Source organism: Sphaerodactylus townsendi, linkage group LG04, assembly GCF_021028975.2.
Source record: "Sphaerodactylus townsendi isolate TG3544 linkage group LG04, MPM_Stown_v2.3, whole genome shotgun sequence".
Lineage (NCBI taxonomy): Eukaryota > Metazoa > Chordata > Lepidosauria > Squamata > Sphaerodactylidae > Sphaerodactylus > Sphaerodactylus townsendi.
In genome coordinates, this window is record NC_059428.1 from 59,143,487 (window position 1) to 59,163,820 (window position 20,334).

At 39.3% G+C, this 20,334-nt stretch overlaps 1 long non-coding RNA gene across 3 annotated transcripts in view; it reads left to right on the plus strand.

Annotated features, from left to right (window-relative positions):
• Positions 1-20,334, plus strand: part of LOC125432102 — a 296,614-nt gene that overhangs the window by 236,872 nt on the left and 39,408 nt on the right. For all 3 annotated transcript variants that reach the window (XR_007244399.1, XR_007244400.1, XR_007244398.1), the window contains one exon: positions 16,527-16,589. This is a non-coding gene — a long non-coding RNA (uncharacterized LOC125432102). The remainder of the gene's footprint in view (positions 1-16,526; positions 16,590-20,334) is intronic.

Consider the following 20,334-nt stretch of genomic DNA (forward strand, 5'->3'; position numbering starts at 1 on the left):
GCCTCAAAAGTCTTTGCAAGTTGAAGCCTGATTTTGTGTCTTTTGTGTTAGCCAAAAAACTGTCATTTCCTGTTTTTCCATTTTTGGCATTGTAAAGAAATATTTACTTTCAAATCAATGTGTCAGATCTGTTGTCAGTAATTTGATTGTACATTTTCACTAAAACATATGTTACTGCAAACAGTTTCTCAGATCCACATTTATGGGATGTCAGAAAATATAACGTGTATATGATGCTCAAAGATAAATTGATAGTACATCAAGCCCATATGTTCATGTGCCACGATCCATTGAGTTCAATATGATTTTGTAAAAATACACACACATTAACTTCAGGATAAAAACCTTTATCGTACATGGATGGAATTGTAAGATCAGTAAACATGTAAAACAATGTTCCGTTCTGCACAGCCTAATTAAGATGTCCTGAGGATGCTAAAAAAAGCATCCTGGGAAGGCACTTCACACAGTTTTCTTCCATAAACGTCCTTTGGATGCCTTACTTTAGCTCAGGGCATCTTTTTTGTAAAATGCTTTGAAGTATACGTTGTCCCCCTCAGTCACCTGCAACATGTCTCCTGCCTGTCTGTGCAAAATGCAAAGCTCAGGAGACATCTTATTTTTTCCTGCTTAACCATTGATAACTTTAAAAAAATAATATATATATTTTTAAAATCCTTAATTACATTAGGTCCTTAACTATTTTTCCCATTTACTATTGAAAACTGTGAATTTAAAAAAATGCCTTCTTGTGACTCATTGTATAATAATTGTTTAAGCAAATAACTTGTGGGAGGAAATGAAAGCATGGCTTTATGAAGGGCAACATGTCAAAACCTTTTCCATGTGTTTGTAAAACTGGTTATTTGAAATAACCCCTGACATTAATGCATTTAAGAAACTAAATTACAGAGAACTGAGTGCCAAGCCTCTGTCTTAACAGCGAAATTACAAATTTGTGCATTCTGCCAAAAGGTTTTATTCACAAAGATTACTAATAACATTCATCCTAAATCTATCTGTTCAACTGTTGTATAGGAGGGGGGAAAGTAGATGTAAGAAAGAGTTGCATTTAAAAAAAATGAGTTGTGGACCCAGCAGTTTTTGAACACAGGGCTCATAAGCAGGTGTCAATGACTTTGCAAAGTAATGGCTGTGTATGCTGTCTAAGATAAACTGGTGTGGATTTCCCATAATGTCTTTCTTTCTTGCTCCTTTCTGGACAGGTCATCCACTGTTCTTAGCAGCTGCAAAAAAAGGGGAAGATGTCTTCATATTGTAGATGACACCTTACCATGCACTAATGCCTGGTAATGGCTTGCCTATGCCTACCTACCAAGTTTCTTTCCACAGCAAGATTTGAACTTCTTTGCTGACATCCCAGTTTTCTATACTACAGCAAACTTTAGCAAAATGTAAAGTGATGCACATAGGGGCAAAACATCCAAACTTCACATACATGCTACAAGGGTCAGTGCTGTCAGTCACAAACCAGGAAAGGGATTTGGGTATCTTAGTTGATAGTTCCATGGGAATGTCAACTCAATGCATAGCAGCTGTGAAAAAGGCAAACTCTGTGCTTGGGATAATTAGGAAAGGAATTGATAATAAAACTACAAAGATTGTCATGCCCTTATATAAAGCAGTGGTGCGGCTGCACTTGCAGTACTGTGTTCAGTTCTGGTCGCCACATCTCAAAAAGGATATCAAAGAGATATAAAAAGTGCAGAGAAGGGCAACGAGGATGATTGAGGGATTGGAGCACTTTCCTTACAAAGAGGCTGCAGCATTTGGGACTCTTTCGTTTGGAGAGGAGGCGTCTGAGGCGGTATATGATTGAAGTCTATAAAATTATGCATGGGGTAGAAAATGTTGACCGAGAGACATTTCTCTCTCTTTCTCACAATTCTTGAACCAGGGGGCATACACTAAAAATGCTGGGGGAAGAATTAGGAGCAATAAAAGGAAACATTTCTTCATGCAACGCGTGATTGGTGTTTGGAATATGCCGCCACAGGAGGTGGTGATGGCCACTAACCTGGATAGCTTTAAAAGGGGCTTGGACAGATTTATGGAGGAGAAGTCGATCTAGGACTATCTCACCCTAGTGGACTCTCTGTATCCTGTCTTGATCCTCCAATCTTGATCCTCCTTGATCTGAGATTGCAAATGCCTTAGCAGACCAGGTGCTCAGGAGCAGTAGCAGCAGTAGAAGACCATTGCTTTCATATCCTGCATGTGAGCTCCCAAAGGTATCTGGTGGCCCACTGTGAGAAGCAGAGTGCTGGACTAGATGGACTCTGGTCTGATCCAGCGGGCTCTTTGTTATGTTCTTAAACAGCACCTCTATACTACAGCAAATAGCAGAACTACAATGCAATACTAATATCCTGATTTGTGTCTGATCAGAAAGGGGAAAAATAACTCCATGTAGTAGAGAATACAGAAATATACATACTGGGGATAATTTTCAAAGATAAACTAGCAAAACTGAATTCTTCCCTTGAAAAGATGCCTGTCATTTAACCCGTTCAAAATCCCTGTCAAATGGGCAGTGCCTCCTGATGATCTCCAGGGAGGGGTCCCTTTACCTTTTCAGGGAGACCGTTCCACAGAGCTGGAGACCTGATGGAAAAGGTTCAGGCTCTGTTTGTTCCCAGGCAAGCTACTCTTAGTGGTGGGCTAGCCAATGGATGACTGCCTGATTCCCTTAGTTGGTGGACTGGGATGTATGAAAGGAGTCAGTGGATGTATGGAAGGAGACAGTTCTTCAAATATGTAAATCCCTGGTTATTAAGGACTTTAAAGGTCAAAATCTTGAACTGAATTTGGAAACAGACTGGCAGCCAATGGAGGTGTTTCAGAATGTTCCTTATGACTAGCCCCTGACAGTAGTTGGGCTGCTGCATTTTAGACCAGTTGTAGTTTCCAGGTTGTCATCAAGGGCAACTCCACATAGTGTTTTACAGTAATCCAATTATGAGAAGCAAGAATTAGCATGGCAGGATCATCTGAGTCTAGGTGTCTGGTACCAGGGTTCAGTAGAGCCCCAATCCCAACCCTGCAGACCAAAAGGCAACCTCCTTACCAGTAGGATACAGGCAAGGAAGCAGTGACAGCTTTCTGGAGCCCACACTGGCTGGGAAAAGGGCCTTGCAGGGAGCAGAAGAGGGTGGAAGTAGTTTTAGAGTGGCAAGCCAGGGGAACAGGCAATCTTGCAGTGACTGTGGGGGCAAGGCTGGGCTTGGACAGGCCAGAAGAAAAAATGGAGGAGAGAACACTCTTTGTGGCATATAAGGGGGCATCCCAGGAAAAAGCAGAGTCTGGATTACTTCCTTTTACCATTGCTGAGTGACCAGTACTAGGGCTTTCCAAAGAATGAGTGAGTCCAAAGGGTCATACTAAAGAGGAAACCAAGGCCAATCCATGGAGAAAGGCAGGACTATGCACAGAGGGAAGGACAGGATATAGAGAGTCCACTAGGGTGAGATAGTCCTAGAAAGAAAGAGGAACTGGGTGTTGAAACTTCCTATCCTTCCCATTGCAAAGCCTGTGGAGCCTACTTAATTGGTGGACAATATGTTATAGATTTGGAACTGTTTCACAAGAAGGAGGAGGAGGAGGAAGAGGAGGAGGAGGAAGAGGAAGGAAGAGGAGGAGGTTTGGATTTATATCCCCCCTTTCTCTCCTGCAGGAGACTCAAAGGGGCTTGCAATCTCCTTGCCCTTCCCCTCTCACAACAAACACCCTGTGAGGTAGGTGGGGCTGAGAGAGCTCCGATAAGCTGTGACTAGCCCAAGGTCACACATCTGGCGTGTGTGGGAGTGCACAGGCTAATCTGAATTCCCCAGGTAAGCCTCCACAGCTCAGGCAGCAGAGCTGGGAATCAAACTCGGTTCCTCCAGATTAGATACACAAGCTCTTAACCTCCTACGCATTAGTTTTAGAATGTCTTAAATCTGTGAATGTCTAATGTAATATTAAAATATATCACAGAACCCAATCATTACATTCAAGAGATTCTGGCAAAACCATTCCAGAATCATGAGAAAATACATTTATGGACCAATGAGAAGCCAACATCCCAACATCGGTGCTCATCAGTCTCTGTGGATGATGAAGAAAAACCAGTCCCCAATCCAGCTGCTCATCTGAAAACTCTAAGATTGAAATTTGGTTCCATTAGCCAGTTCAAGGAGACAGCGTGATTCAGTAGCATAATCTGATCTAAAAGGACTTGGAATTATTCCTGCATTCCATTTCAAGATTTACATCTAGTTTCATGTGCTGGAATCAGTTAATTTATAAACCTTGTAGTTAATTTTTAAGGAAATTAGATACATAATATATATTTCAAGAGATCCAAAAGGATGTTCATTTTCCTGGCATTTTTGATTTAGCTATTGAGATTTAGTAATTGGTGGCTAATAAAAAAATACAGCAGTTTATTGCTGTGAAAAATGGCAGAGATAAACTGCATTTCAAATTCAGTCACTTGAAGTACAGATGGTGAAAAGCTTCAATCAGTACAAGGAGTAAGCAGATACCTTTATTATATAAACAATGTGGGGGCTGAGAGGCCACTAAAATAATCAAAGACAAGCTGGATAGATAAGTATGTTTTTTCTTCTGAAGAGCACACTGAAGAGGCTATTTCAACAATGAATAAAAAGGGTCTTCTATTTTCACGATTGATAATACTACTAATTTTGAACAAAAAATAGCAAGCTAATTTCATGACAGTTCTAAAAGTTCTACAAGTTTGAGGACAGTGAGAATATCTCTAAGCCTATTGAGAGCATTCATAGAATGTTAGAAAAACTGAAAACGCCTCTTAAGTGCAAATATGCAGAGAAACTAATTGCGGTTCTGTAACTAAGACTGAATTATTAAAATAAACTGTTCATTAAAAAAAAACGATCATGAAATGGTCCATAAAGCCAGAATTCAAACAAGCAACTCAGTTGGCAGATGATACAAACTATGGTGACAGAAACATGTAAAGGCATTGGAAAATGTCCATGTATAAAGGGAATTATGTACACTGTCCTATCAGTGACACATAACTGATATTGAAGTAAATACGTAATTTGTCCATTATATACATTGATTAAACTACCTCAGTGAATGAAACTATGCATATTGTTTCACTAATGTTTCAAACTTTAGTGTATTGTTCATTTCATGGAGCCAATATGTAAAATAGTTTTCATAATTTTGAATTTTCTACATCACTCACTGATAATGTATGATGAATAGGTGATACTTGTAATTACATGTCTGTGTGCATTTTCCAGTTATTACCCAAATTGTCAGGACAGGCATGTGAAAATTCTACACATGTTGAACTAAACATGTAAAACTACTCATGTTTACTAGTAGTACAAATAGATGCTGTATCTGCAATCTCTTGAGTCTAGCATATACACAGTTCTCTGTTTGATTTAGTGTCTCCATGGGATGAAAAGAGGAAGAGGGGTACAACCGTAACCAGAAATTAATGTTGACTTAGCCAGCTTTCAGAATAGAAAGGTGGAGCAACACACTTACAGTACAATATAGTGGTTCTGAACTATTCAACAATACAGTAGAAATGTAGTTATTTATGTGAAACATTTGTGTGCTACCTTTGCACCCAGGTTAGGGTCTCCAATTAAAATATTAAATAAGCTTTTGAAATCCATAGTATGAAAACAAAAACAAAAATTAAATTGTAAACACAGTTATAACACAAGTACAGGAAGGAGGTCAGTGGGGGAAAACCAGTCAAAATAGAAGTCTTCACATACTGACAGAAGACAATACAGGGGAAGTGGTGAACCTCCCTGGGGAGAAAAATCCCTAATTTTGGTAATAAAAAACTTGGAAATAATTTGTCTTTCAGTGACAAATGATGTTTGATTTGTCCCTTTATTTCCTGTTGTTCTTAGCCAATAACTCACACTGTCAAATCATACTGCATTTACCTTGTTTCAAGATTGCCATTTCATTCATGCCTTTTTCTATGTTGTCATTGAAACTATTATGGTCAGTGAATTGTTTGCCTTAAAGAGTATGTTGTGTCTTTGGAGTTTTACATACATGACTTTGTTTGGAAACTGAGTTTATGGTATGTGTTGATTCCTTTGGAAGAAAATACCCTATAGCCTTATGAAATTTGGGTAATATTTGCTTTATTTAAAAATATAAATGTGGAGGCAAGAAAAGATGCTTACAAGACAGTATATCTCCTACTATACCTCAGATTCCCTGAGTTACATCATACAACTGATGCCTTACATTAAACTTACAGCAGTATTTGTCTTCCTCTCTGTCTGTCCAGATTCATAAACTTATGTTTCTTCACCTCTACACACTGTCCACACCATTTAGCTTATGGGGTAATCTTCTCTAAGCAGTCTCACAGATACTTAATAGAGTCATGAATGGACAATTAACACTCACTTAGAAAGCATGTGCTGATTATTCTGAATCAGCAGACTAAGAAAATAAATTAACATAAATTTATTGTGACCCTAGCAGTGTCTGAGTAGACAGTACTGATACTGGTAGACCAAGGTTCTAATTCAGCATAAGGCAGCTTTATGTGTTCATGTGCCTATAGAGCAAGGAAGGGATGTGGGGGAAAGTTGCCAAAATTGAATATGGCCCAAGGTACACTGTGTATTTATGCTGGGTGCACAGATCAGACAGAAGACTGGTCCCTACAGATTTGCCTACCTGGCACCTCTAGGACAAACCTGGCCAACCCTGGTCTTGACATACTGGAGGAAACAGTCACAGATTGGGGTGTGCAAGGTGTACAGGACCCGGAAAGCAATGGGCACTCTACAAGAAGATGGTACTTTGCCCACCAAGCAGCCTTAACTCACAGGGTACATATGGGGCCCCTGGTTAGTTGGAGACCTGTTCTTGCATCCCCAGTGGTTAGTGTATTGCTATGCACCAGGCAAAGAACAGAGACAACAACTAATGTGGGTATAACAAGACACAACTTTATTGATTACAGCTGTAGAGGTTTGACTTGGCCTAGGGTAACGGATCCAGGACACTGAGTGACTTGCCTACTGCCCAGTGAAACCCATCTCTCAGCCTACCTGCTAAGGGAAAAGAACCTGCCAAATGGAAACCCCTGGGCACAGGTCATTGGTTGACCTCCCTTGCCACCTGGGGGAAGAATAGCCCAATATCCTTGAACTGGTATTTTACCTTATTTTTAGGCCCCTCAAAGATCCTGAAAAGGATCCTTATTTGGGATGATGGGCATGAATCCATTATCTTCCTTTCAGTGGATTCCACCAAATTCTAGAATCACACCAAAGCTACACCATTCCAAAAGTCCTCCCAGCCACACACCCTATCCCCATTCATGAAATGTACACCATCTGGTCTGAGGAAGACCTTCTGCCAAAATAAGATGGGTGCTGCATCATCCAGCCTCCCAAAGCAGTCACTAAATCACCCACCACCTTCAAAACTTCACAGCAACCTTCTCAGGATTGTAGGCACCACACCAGATGTGCCTCTCTAACAGGTTAGACCAGAAAATTAACATGGTGGAAATTTGGGTATTTAGGGTGTGCACCCTCTTTGCCACTTTTCTGATTGGGGGTCCAGGTTCCATCACAATTGAGGCCCTCCAATCTGGCTTGCCTGGCTCTAGCTACGAGGGAGAACCAGTTAGCTCAAGGCTTAAATGCTGTAAGTGGCATACCAGCAATGCTCTCTCTCTCTCTGTGTGTGTGTGTGTGTGTATGTGAGAGAGAGAGAGAGAGAGAGGACTCAGTACTCAGACTAAACACCCTTTGACCAGAGCCTGCAGCATGAGGAAAGAGTGTTGGGCAACTGAATGTCTGGAGGCAGCCACTCCAGAATTGCTTGCAGATCAGAACAATGGGCACAGGGAGGAAAGAGGGGGGAAAACTGTAAATTCCACTCGGCTCATCTTGAACAGGCTCTGAAAAGAGCTGTAAGGTAAAATGGAAGGGGAACAAAGGTCAGGGTGTCCCAGTTGCCGCCTCCCACCAAGCCAGTGCGTGTTGTGGGGGTGAGCATGCTCAGTCTTCAGGGCTTCTGCTTTTGCAAGCTTGCTACTTTGCTGGCTGCTAGTGCTGCCCCTTGAGCCCCTGCTTTTTCAGCTGCTGGTCCCAAGCTCCTGCAGCCATCACCATCACTGGTACTGCTGCCTGTCGTCATGTCTTCTTGTGCTATTGAAAAGCCACCAAAGGCAAATGTGGCTTAAGTCATGCTGGGGAGCCAAATATATTCTGGGCAAGTGACCCGACTGGAGACTGTTCTCTTAAGGTCTGCCTGCTCGATTGGCTAACCAAAAAGGAGAGTCATGGGGAATCTGCACAAAGTGTGAAGGATAAACCATTAAAAAGCTGGTAAGAAAAACCCCTAAAAGCCTGGGTAAAAAGAAAAGTAAAAAAGAAAGTAAAATAAGCACCAATTGAGCCTCTAGAGAGAGGACATTCCAAAGGCAAGGTACCACCACAGACAATGCCCCAACTCTAGTTGTCACCTGCCCCCCTCGGAAGATAGATCAGGGCTTGAACATAGATCAGAACTTCAACTTCAAAGCATGATTAGACAAATATCAAAAGAAGGCATATTAGAATCAGAACACAAGTTGATTACATAGTGCCAGTACCTTGACCAATAACACATAGATTTTTTTATTTGTGTGTAGAGAAACTGCAAAAAAAATCTAATCCAACAAGGGTAGTCATACAGTTTAGTCACTTCCCTAATCTGTTTATGCAGGTTCTCAGTGCACTGAAGGATATGAACTAATTGTTATGGAGGGAAAAACCCATGTGTGCATTAAAAAATATCTGCAAAGAAAAAATAGATCTATGAATTTGGAATTGCAGGGTGGAGAACATGTGAACCAAAGGTCTAATTATGATCTGATCATGATTTAATGATGATGTTTGACTGCAGTCCCTCAGCCAGGTTTTTATTTTGTCTACTTGCAGACCTGTGCTGCTTGTTTGTTCCTTTAAAACCTATAAATAAGCAGAGCTTCTTAGTTGTTTATATATTAATCCAGTCTCAGTGATCTCAATAATGTCCTTGTGAACCACAAAACATACCTCACAACAGTTAACCCAAAGCCTATATATTTGCTACCTGTAAAACACTTGAGAACTAAGCAGAAAACAAACCTAGATCTCAAAAATCTTAGGAGATTGTGTGAATTTCCTCATTAGGAAAAAAAAAGGCTTATCATGGGAGCCCACAAAGGAAGGCAAGGCCTGCTCTGCCGAAGAACACAATGGCAACCAACCTCTGTTCATCTCTTGCCTTGAAAACACCATGAGAGGGTTTGTCATGTCAGCTGTGATTTGTGTGTGCAAAGTTCTGTCAAGTTGCAGCCAACATATGGCAACTCAGTAGAGTTTTCAATGCAAGAAACTGACAGAAGTGGCTTACCATTGCCTTTCTGTACATAATGGCCCTGGTATTCTTTAGTGGTCTCCCATAACCAGGGTCAACCCTGCTTATCTTCTGAGATCAAGCTAGCCTGGGCTCCTAGGCCAGAAGACCTTGAACTTGCTGGCATAATGATGTTGTTGTTGCTGTTGTGAAACCAGTGCACCCATTAAAACAACTATAGTTTTCTCCATTACTTTGAGAAGGTGATTGGTTGAACAGGACGGTGGCTTTGCATACCTCCTAACTTTCAGCAAATTACATTGCTGCACGAAATGATCCCGTTTGGATTAAACTGCTTAGATGTGATTTCTGCCATTGTAGAGGCTGCAAGGCTCCTTGGGCATGTACGTGCACCCATGTGCTCATACACACATATAAACATGCACTCACACCCTTCCTTTCTGGGAACACGAGAAGTGATAGTTACTGCTGTTTTACAATATATGGGGTCAGCATACATTCCAAGATAGTTTTTTGAAATTCTATTGTTTTGATTGAGTGGCCATTTAATGTGGTGAGCGCTCCATTCAAAGACACATGAAACACCAGGATTTATACTGAAATACTGTCATATTGGCATGGAATCTGACTGTCAAATCAATCTGTTGTCCTACAAGATTACTGATAATCATAATAACTTTTTGCGGGGGCGGGTGGGCTAGTGAAGTATAGGAGGAAAAGTAAAAGGTGGTGACTTTTTGGTTTAGAGATGGACTGAATTTGCTTCCTAGCATCTGCACAAAAATAAATTCAATTCTTTCAAAAGTCTGTCAAAAACATGAAATTGAAATGACGCACAAACACTAGAAGAAGATGAGGAGGAAGGATGGATGGATGGAGGGAGGGAGGGATGGAGCGGGGAGGAGGAGGAGCAAGAGCAGGAGGAGTGGGGAAACAAACCCAATTCTCCAGAGTGGAGTCGACTGCTCTTAATACCTACACCATGCCGTCCTTTGGCTTCCTTAATATATGTCAAGGTACTTGCTTTTAAAGATCTATCCACTCCCTAATAATTTGGCAGGGAAACAGTGACACCGTAGGAAGGATCTAGATTTTGATCCTTCTTTAAGATTTTGCAGATGATAGGAGAAAGATATTGTAGACCACTTTTTACAACTAGCTCCTTTATGCTAGATTGCTATCAGTGTTTAGACATTGCTTAGACACCTATAGATAGGTGAAAAAAAGTGATTATTTGGTTTAAATATATTGTATAAAACATGTCACATCTTCTATGAAAAGGCATGGCTACTTTTGCTTATAAACTACAGGCTTGGGTGATGGGGATGGAGGACATGCTAAAAGCATATTTATATCATGATTAGTAACACCAAAGCACTGCATTGTTAGCATGACCAGAATGATATTTGAAATTAAATATGATGACTGTATGGCTGGAACATGATCAGATATTTTGTATTGCGGAACAAGACTCCGGTTGGCAACGCATTCGTGATTCTAGCAAAATAGATTCCACACTCATTTCCTAGATTTTCAGATTATATATCCAGGAGATTCCACCTTCTAGACACACATGAGTAACCACTATCCTTCCCCAAATAGAGGACAGTGAGGCCATTCCTGTTCTCCTCATCACCCTTTTTATCATAACAAGATATTGACCATCCATATAAAGGCTCTTAAATAAAAAGCAGTTAAGGAAAGAAGACTCAGACCTCCAAAATGTAAATGATGAGAACAATTCACTTTTATGATTGTTTATACATTGTTCTGTAAATATCAACACTTTATGTAGTGTCAGAATTAAGGAAGAAGATGTAGTTGTCAATACATTAGTAGATATGCAGCTTCAGTGTGGTTTAGCAACTGGAAAACAGAGATAAGATGAAGACTTCCATAATGTAGAACACAAGAAGCTTTCTCCGCAGAGTGCTTTGAAGACGTTTCCAGCAATATTGCAATCTCAGTGTGACTGTGTGGTGTGCATCCATAATTTGCAGCTGGATATATCCTAAAACTAAGAAGGGCTGTCAAGTAGCTGGAAGAGGCCTGACCTAAATGTAAATGCCTAATATATAATGAGGTAATTGTAAAACAACATCTAGGTAATGCTGCTTTTGCTAAGGAATGGGAGACCAAGCACTGCTTTAAACTACAAATGTCTGTTATGAAAAAAAACTATTTCAGATCTAGATCCATTTGGGTGTGGTAGATGTACATTTGCTGAGTACTTGAGCTTTAGCTGCTACATTTAGAAGAATGTCCTATCTTTCAGTCCTCTTTTAATTACAAGAAGCCACAATTAACTTTGAACAGTTTTCATAAGGATCAAATTCACTTTGGGTGATTCTCCACATTCCCGCCCATTCATCATTACATTTAGGCAGCATAGTTCTGTCTCCAGTTGATGGACAGAGAAAGTTGGCAACTTGCTAGGTAGACATTTCCATGACTCCCAACCCCCAAAGGTGATGCATTTTTCTGTTAATTCAATAAAGAGTGGCCTGAACTTTGGATATAAACTAGACAATAGCTGCCTTCACATTATCAGCATAATTGCTTATGCAATTGTCTCAACATTTTGCAGAAAAAAAAATCATATGACCTTACTGCTGTGATTTTGTGATAGTGCCAACAGGGATGTGAAGAATAGCCCTCCTTCCAACTTCTTTCCCCTCACTTCTAACATGGCTCTGAAAATAGTGGATCTTAATACCTGACTTTAGCCAGACTCCACAAGCAATCGAGCCTTGAAGCACAACTTTGCCATTATTCTATGTTTCTTGGCAGGCCACCAGGAGGCTGTCCATTTCACGCCTGATAAAGTCTGTTGCTTATCTTTTTAAATGGATGAGAAGGAAAGAGAAAAATCTCAACAGAATAATTATGGTTATTATTTCATTACATAAAGACAAGATCTAGAGACGGCAGCATTTTGTGCATGTGTGTAGTTTACAAAAGCCATTCGGAGCATCTGAAGAATAAAAGTTTTTAGTATTTTAATTAACAAGCATTTGATCTGGCCAAACCCAGCAACAGCCTTGAACATAAGTTCATTGCAAACACAGTGTAACCAACTGATACTCTCCCTTTTAATGCCTTTGTTTCAGCAGATTTGTACAGTCCTCATTTATAAGATCAGCAGAAGGCTAAATGATTTTTTCCCCTGGTTTTTCCTGATTTTGGTCCTACTCTGGCAGTTGTTTCAAGGATTGGTGTAGGTTTTGCTCAGCGCCATGTGCCTGGAATTCTGGCTCTTTCCGCACATGCAGAATAATGCACTTTCAAACTGATTTCAGTGCTCTTTGAAGCTGTGCGGAATAGCAAACTCCACTAGCAAACAGTTGTGAAAGTGGTTTGAAAACGCATTATTTTGTGTGTGCAGAAGGGGCCTCTGAGAAGAACAAAAAAGAAGACAGACCTCCTTTTTCTCCTTTTCTTTCCTCTTGGATATTGCACAAGTCTACGGAGATGCAACATCTAAGTTTGTTCTTCATCAGAATATGGAAAGAAAGTCAACTCTCATTTACCAAAATTATAAGCATCTGGCATGATTAACTGAAGGAGTCTCATGCTTTGTTGGGACACTTTAGAATGAAATAAAACAAGCTGAAACAATTGACTCATGCAATAATTGTGGTTTAATTGTTGCTTAAGTAACAATATGCTGGAATAAATGATAAAGCACTTTTCCAAACATTTCTCCCCCTTTTGTTTTAAGCCTACTGTTTTGAAGCTGAAATCCTTGTGTATTCTCCTTAACATACTTGATCAATCACACTGTTTATTTTTCCCAGTTTCATCATATTCAAGCATTACAACAATTACAGAAGTTAATAAAGATTCATGAACATTGTGATTAATTTTGGGCCATGTTAATCTTCACTAAATGGCAAAGTAAAGCTACAAAACTTTTTGAATCATGCATTTTAAGAGTGAATGTTGGCTTCATAAGGGTGGCTGCTAAGGAATGCAAGCTAATTTTCTTAAAATAGAGTCTAGTTCATGCTTTTTGAAATTGGTAAAATGCGTCTGTATTCTAGCCAGTGCTTTAAAACTAAGTTATAATTCTGCCAGTGAGTATGAAAGTCCTTTACAGTTTCTGCCTAACTTTATTACAAAGAAGTCAGTCTACTAAAAACAGGAATTAAAAAAGCACATTATTAGAACTTTTATTCAACAAGCTTTGTTTCCAGTTAGTTACAGAATCTATTTCTGGGTGGTTGGTAAAGCAGCACTTGTTTCAAAAATAGTTTGAGAGAGGAGAATTTGGGATCATGTATGCTGTCTGTTTACAAACAGGCTTTGCAAAGTAATTGATGCCATTAAGGGTAATGCCTTACCAGCAAATTAGTTTCCTTTAAATTTTTTTGTTGTGTCAAATGGACATTGGAAAGTAATTTATTTAGATCATACTATAATGACTGTAATCTTGCCTAAACTTTTTGTGTGTCTGCTTTTATGAAAACATCTTCAAATAGGTTTGAGATATATGAGACGTATTTAAATTTTACAGGACTTATAGCAAAGTAATTATATCTGTGGTGATGGCAAAATCTAGGTAGATGAATTCTATATATTTCTAGTGGTTTGTTATATACAGAGGTGGGATCCAGCAGGTTCTCACCAGTTCCCGAGTGTGGGTTACTAATTATTTGTGTGTGCCGAGAGTGGGTTACTAATTGGGTCCGCTTTTCCGTCTCCATGCCTTGCCTCCCCCTCTCTTCTTTCTCATAGCCCGGAGCTTGCCAGCTAATAAGAGGAGGGACCCTTTAACTACTGTTGGGTCCAGGGGACTCTTTACTTGCTTGGTAGGCTATTTATTTTGGCACTCGGATCATTTTATGATAAATTGTGATTTACCATGATGCTTGGCCACTTAAAAACTCTGTATTACTGTATGTGAGAATGTTATGCTAATCTGTGTCTCTAATCCTGGATTAATTAATGTGAAATATTTGCAGAATATACAATATGGATTGCGAATTCTAGTTCACAATGGATGATGTTCTGGTTTTTTTACTTCAAACAGAAGAAGAAGAAGAGTTTGGATTTATATCCCCCCTTTCTCTCCTGCAGGAGACTCAAAGGGGATTATAATCTCCTTGCCCTTCCCCCCTCACAACAAACACCCTGTGAGGTGGGTGGGGCTAAAAGCTGTGACTAGCCCAAGGTCACCCAGGAATAAAAAGAGAGTGTTAATGACTGATTCTAGGTATTTATGGGGTAAAGGATTACAAAGCATTTTGTATAAGTGAAAGGTTAAAGATACTAACTACTCATGCTTACTCAATTTTTTAAAAAGTCATGACCTGTGTATCCTGGCAGTAGCCTTGATATCTAGCTCTTGAATATGCCTATGCAGTAGGAATGGTCCATCGGATCCATGTTTTAATGAATTTGTGTCTTAATCTAAAGTGCAAATTATTTTGAGTATTGAATGTATTAGCCCTTCAGAATATAGTTAACAAACAGTGGTGACGGTGAATCTTCACTAAACTGTACTGACCACTCACGATTTCACAGTTGGCACAAAGTCCTGTTGTTTCCTATGTGGCTGGTTAGCGAAGGTAGAAAACGGGATAATTCTCCCTGTTGGGCTGTTTTAAAAACATGTTTTAGAAATATGGTAAAGTTCCTTGTTTAAGGAAAGTATCCTTCTTTTGATTTCTAGAAACAAAATTAAGTATTTGACAGGCAGTCAATTAGAGGAGAAGTAGTTGTTTCTGTTGGCAGTAGACGATAAGACTTGCTATAATGAGTTTAAATTATGGATAGAAAGATGCCAGCTGGAAATTAGGAACTTTTTTTACAGTAAGAGTTTTTTACAGTAACAGAGGCCGTTTCCGCACGGCCAAAAGCAGCGACGCGATGACCGTGCATAAATTGCGGCTTATCTGAAAAGCGTTCACACAGACAGGCGGGCTTTCGCGGGCGCCGCCAGCCCGCAGAAATGTGACGGTTCGTACTGAAGCGCTGGAGCGGCGTCTCGGACGTTCGCCTGCGCGCTAGCGAGCGTGCAGGCCTGGCGTCATGCCGCAGCAGTCGCGATGGACAGCGTGACTGCCCCGATGTCCTGCCCGTCCCCCGTCAGTCAGTGCCTCCCCTCCCAGCTACTGTCAGTCCCAGTGCATGGGTCTGGGAAAGGTGCTTGGCCATGCAGGGAAAGCACCAGGGACAAACGTGTGTGTGTGTGGGGGGAAAAGGTGACCCAGCTTGGCCGTCTGGCAGTCGCCATTTTGAAGACGGCTCCCTTGCGGCTGTTCGCACGAGTGCGGCGTCGATGCGTCACAGGGGGAAAAAGAGTGGTTTCAAGCGTTTTCTGAATACGGCGTCTTCGCGCCGGTTTAGCGTTTCCGCGACGGCGCGAATGCGCACCTCCGCCGCTGCGCGTGCGAACGCTCTCGCTATGGCGGTTCTTTTACCGTTTCCACGACGTCATATTTCGCCCGTGCGGAAACGGCCAGAGAAATTATTAATGCTCCACCCCCAGAATGACCGGCCATGCCCCTGTCGTGCCCCACCCAGCCTCATTGGCGCTACACCACTGTTTGAATCCCACCACCATGGGAACCTGTTACTACAATTTTTGGATCCCACCACTGGTTATATACTATCAAAATGGATTTATCTAACACACTGAATTTAACTTTGCTATTTCTTTGTTCCTTGCAAAGTTCAGCTGAAAGTTGCTAAATGAGAATCATGAACATTCATCAGATTTTTAAAAATTAACTTGGTTTTGCCCTTATTATTAATTAATTAACATTTTCCTCAGTTGTACATAGAAATTAAAATAAATCTATCAAAATGGACACTGCATTTGTAAACATTATATACCATGCAAACTATAAACTGTTATGTTGTACTTATTTTTATAAAACAGTGTAAAATAAAAAATATAATGCCTTTTTGTTTACTTATGAAAGTACAGATGTATGTACTGAATTTTTAAAATTAGAGATTTTCTACATTTCCAGTTGCCTAACAAAATAACTTTGCATGTTTCCACTAAGTATTTTAAGAGGTATGCAGAAATTTTTGTAATGCTGATAATTCAATATTTTATTAAAAGTTTTTTTATGTAGAATATTTCAATATAATGTTTCTTAATTTTGTTATAGCACCTTGAATGTTTAAACTGGAATAGAAAATGAAGAATTTGATCGTTTAAGATTGGACTAAAGGTAATAAAATGCTATTTGCATAAATCTATGTGCTGCACCAGAATTGTATTTTTAATTTTTCTTGCATTTTTGAAAAATTTTCTAAACATTTGCAGTTTAAGATCATTATTATAAAAACTAACCACATTAGTTTTTCCCGAGGAGCTTCTGCAAGTATTCTTATTTTATTTATATTTATGAGAAACTTACAAATGAAGTGAACCTTGTTAGATCTATGCCCTTACATTAAAAGTAATGTGGTTCCTTCACAACATGGAAAATGCAATGAGCCTTGTGGAGCTCGCAATATATTCCGTGCTCCCCTTATGTCAGTCAGTATATAAAGCTCACATAAAGATTTTTTTCATAACAATTTCCTCAACAAATTTATGCGAGCAGAAGTTATTATCCAGTCACATGCTCAAGAGTTTTAAAACTGATATAGACTGATATTTTTGGCAAGAAGGTTTAATTCTTTAAATTAAGTGCGGATATTTTTTAAAAAACAGTACTGCTCCTAAATGCACCAGTAAAATACAGAATACTTAAAGTGCAAATTTCTGATAAATAGTCATTGAAATACTAAAGATTCTGATTCCTGGTCAGTCCTGCTCAGAATCTGAAAATACAGTCCACGAAATTAAAAACTTAGAATATTTCATTCCAAACATACACCATAACAATTTGTTCAGGACCTTTTCAAACAAATTTATGCGAGCAGTCTTGTGTCTTTAATGTGAACCTTGAATTTAACCGATAAGAACAATGTTTTGCATGTAATATTCAGAAAACTACAATTAATATGTTTAAAGATATAAAGATATAGAAGCTCTGTGTTTGGAGTGAATGATGCTCATTTCATTTACTTGTTTAAAGAAAGGATTTACCCTATCAGAGATACATGTATCTTATTTGAACTGAGTTCCTTGCTTTCAAATTATCTTTGTAAGATGCCTTAAGAGAATCATTCATTCAATGTATTCAGTGCCTTACCTGTTGATACTTTAGTGAGACCATTTTCAGTGTATTGCTAGAGACTTCCTATTTTTTATTCTATAAGAATTAGAGCAATACTACAGATGTTGGTTGCTATTGTTTGCCTATTAATGTAATTATTTATTAATTTTAATAACTATTGTATATCCTAATCATAGTTCAATAATGTTTAGTTTGTGATATACTCATGTTTCCCTGAAGCAGATACTTGGTTTTTTGGGCATGACATTGCTTTCTCACAACAATTTGAGTTTCATGTAGTTTCTATAACATACAGTTCATTCAGCTGCTGCCAGATTATATTTGCATAGTGTTTTTTTCTTTGAGTGATGAGAAGAGATTTCTATAGTCAAAACTCCTGTTGAAGTTGCTACAAAAGATTGTGCAATAGCTGTAGCAACTGGCAAACATATATGGATTGCCTTTGTGCACTGTTGGAATGTTCCAAATTTGTATATTCTCTATTCTTCTTGTAATATGCATTTAAAAACTGTTGTTTATCAACATAAATGCTTCATGATGTGTGTTTGCTTTCACACCATTTAATATGAAAGCTGAAAGATGATGCTAGCTGCCAATTGGCATAAACCCGTAGATCCGATCTTGTGGTGAAGTATACTGCACAAGCTCGTTTCTATGGGTCTGTGTCAGTCTGGCAATCTAACAAAAGGATACTCTGCAAGTGCAGCATATGCATTTGGGAGAAAAGCTTCTGGTTTCTGAGTTATTATTTTCAAGCAGGAGATATTCTTCCCCCCACCCCCACCCCCACCCCCAAAAAAAGTGTGTGTGGCATCATTGGTTCTCTGTAGCAGGGGAAAAATGTTTTATTATTTTTCTGTTTAAGTTTTTTGGGAGCAATACATTGAAATCACTATATTTATGGATATATATATAGTTAGCTATGTCATAAAGGTAGTAATCAAAGGCTGTCAATCTAGCAAAAAAGAACTTCAACAATTTGGCTTTCCTGCTGTTACCCATAGAAGCTGATAGTTGCCCTGGAATATGGAAGAATTCTCCTAATCTGGAACTGGCAACAGATACATACAGTGGTGGGATTCAAATAATTTAACAACTAGTTGTTTACAAGCATCATTTTAACAACCGGTTCAGCCGAAGTGGTGCGAACCTGCTGAATCCCACCACTGGGTACATAGGTGTTCATTTGCTACCCTTGGCTACAAGAATGAAAATGCTTGTAAGCTCATTGTGAGCTGCCTCGAGCCCTTTGGGGATGAGGCGGCCTATAAATCCAACCAACCAACCAACCAACCAACCAACCAACCAACCAACCAACCAACCAACCAACCAACCAACCAACCAACCAACCAACCAACCAACCAATCAATCAATCAATAAATTTCAGTACAAATGCTAAGTGAAAAGTACAAGTTGTAAAGAATTACTTCACAAGGCATGGGAAAGACCCGGCATATCCATCTTGTTCCTACCATGAACATTTCAAATATTTCCAAACACAAGGTACAGTGCCCAGAACCACTGCTTGGGTAAAGCTTTTGTGCATATTGTTACAGTATGTATGCAGACCTGTGTGTCTCCTTAAATGTTTCAATTTTTGCTATGGGAAAGTTTCAGCTTGCACTTTGTTTTCTTTGTAATGTGAGACTCCATTAATAATTTTGGTACATAAATAACTTCAGTGTATCTTTTATTTGAATGCATCTACTTAAGAAACATATTTAAAGACAACTCAATTGAATTTTTCATATAGCTTCCCAACTGTAAGAACTATAGTATGACAGTGTACAAGTCTGAAGCTGTGATTCTTCCATGTTCCAGGTTAAACATAATTCAAACTAATAACTGAGTTTGCCATGTTTGAAAGAAATGCAGAAGATCTGAAGAAGACATTGCAAGCTGTGTGCATCCGGGTTGAGGTAGTAGGTTGTATGGTTTAGAGTTACACCCTGGGAGTTAACTGTACAACCTTCTAGCTTTCCTTGGAGCACACTTGAACCATCGAGGAATTCATCTTTTCAATTCAGTAAAACAAACTCTGTGCGGTAATTGTATATGGAGTAATAACTGTGAAGATTCATTGATACTAAAATATTCCCAGTTACATGGACATTTCATTTACATCTTGTTGGGAAAGATGCTAACAGATTTTTCTAATGAACTGTAACTTCCCACTGTAATTACTTGAGAGAGCCTCATGCCACCTTAATTACATTAATAGAAAAGCTGAAAATTTGACTTGGTATCTACAAATAGAAATGGTCCAAGCTATGTAATATTTTGGAGTATGAGGATGTTGTATATACAGTCCATGTCTTTTTAAAATAATGCTTCCACTTTAGACTAGATGCTATATTTATAGGTCTGATTGACCAAAGAGATGGGTATAACTGGTGATCAGGACTGTCCACAAAGGTCATTCAGGTTACAGATGCTTTAGATGCTCTCCCATCTTTCTTGTGGCATCCAACATAGTCCACCATTTGGATAAAGGCTAATAGCACTATAGTCAGTACCCATCTGCATTGTTGGATCATACTTCCCAGCCATGTGGAAACTACTTAAGGGATAAGCAGGCTTCACATAGCTGGAAGACATGCATACCCTGAAGGCGTTGTAAGAACTCAATCATTCTATTCTCTGAGTCTTATTGAACATGGACGGATGATGCTATGATAGTCTAGTGATGTCATGTCACCTGGTGATATCACATTAAATAGCCATATTAATGGCAGTACGTCTACTGCTAGATAATGTACCAACACATATCTGTGAAAGCATGTGAGTC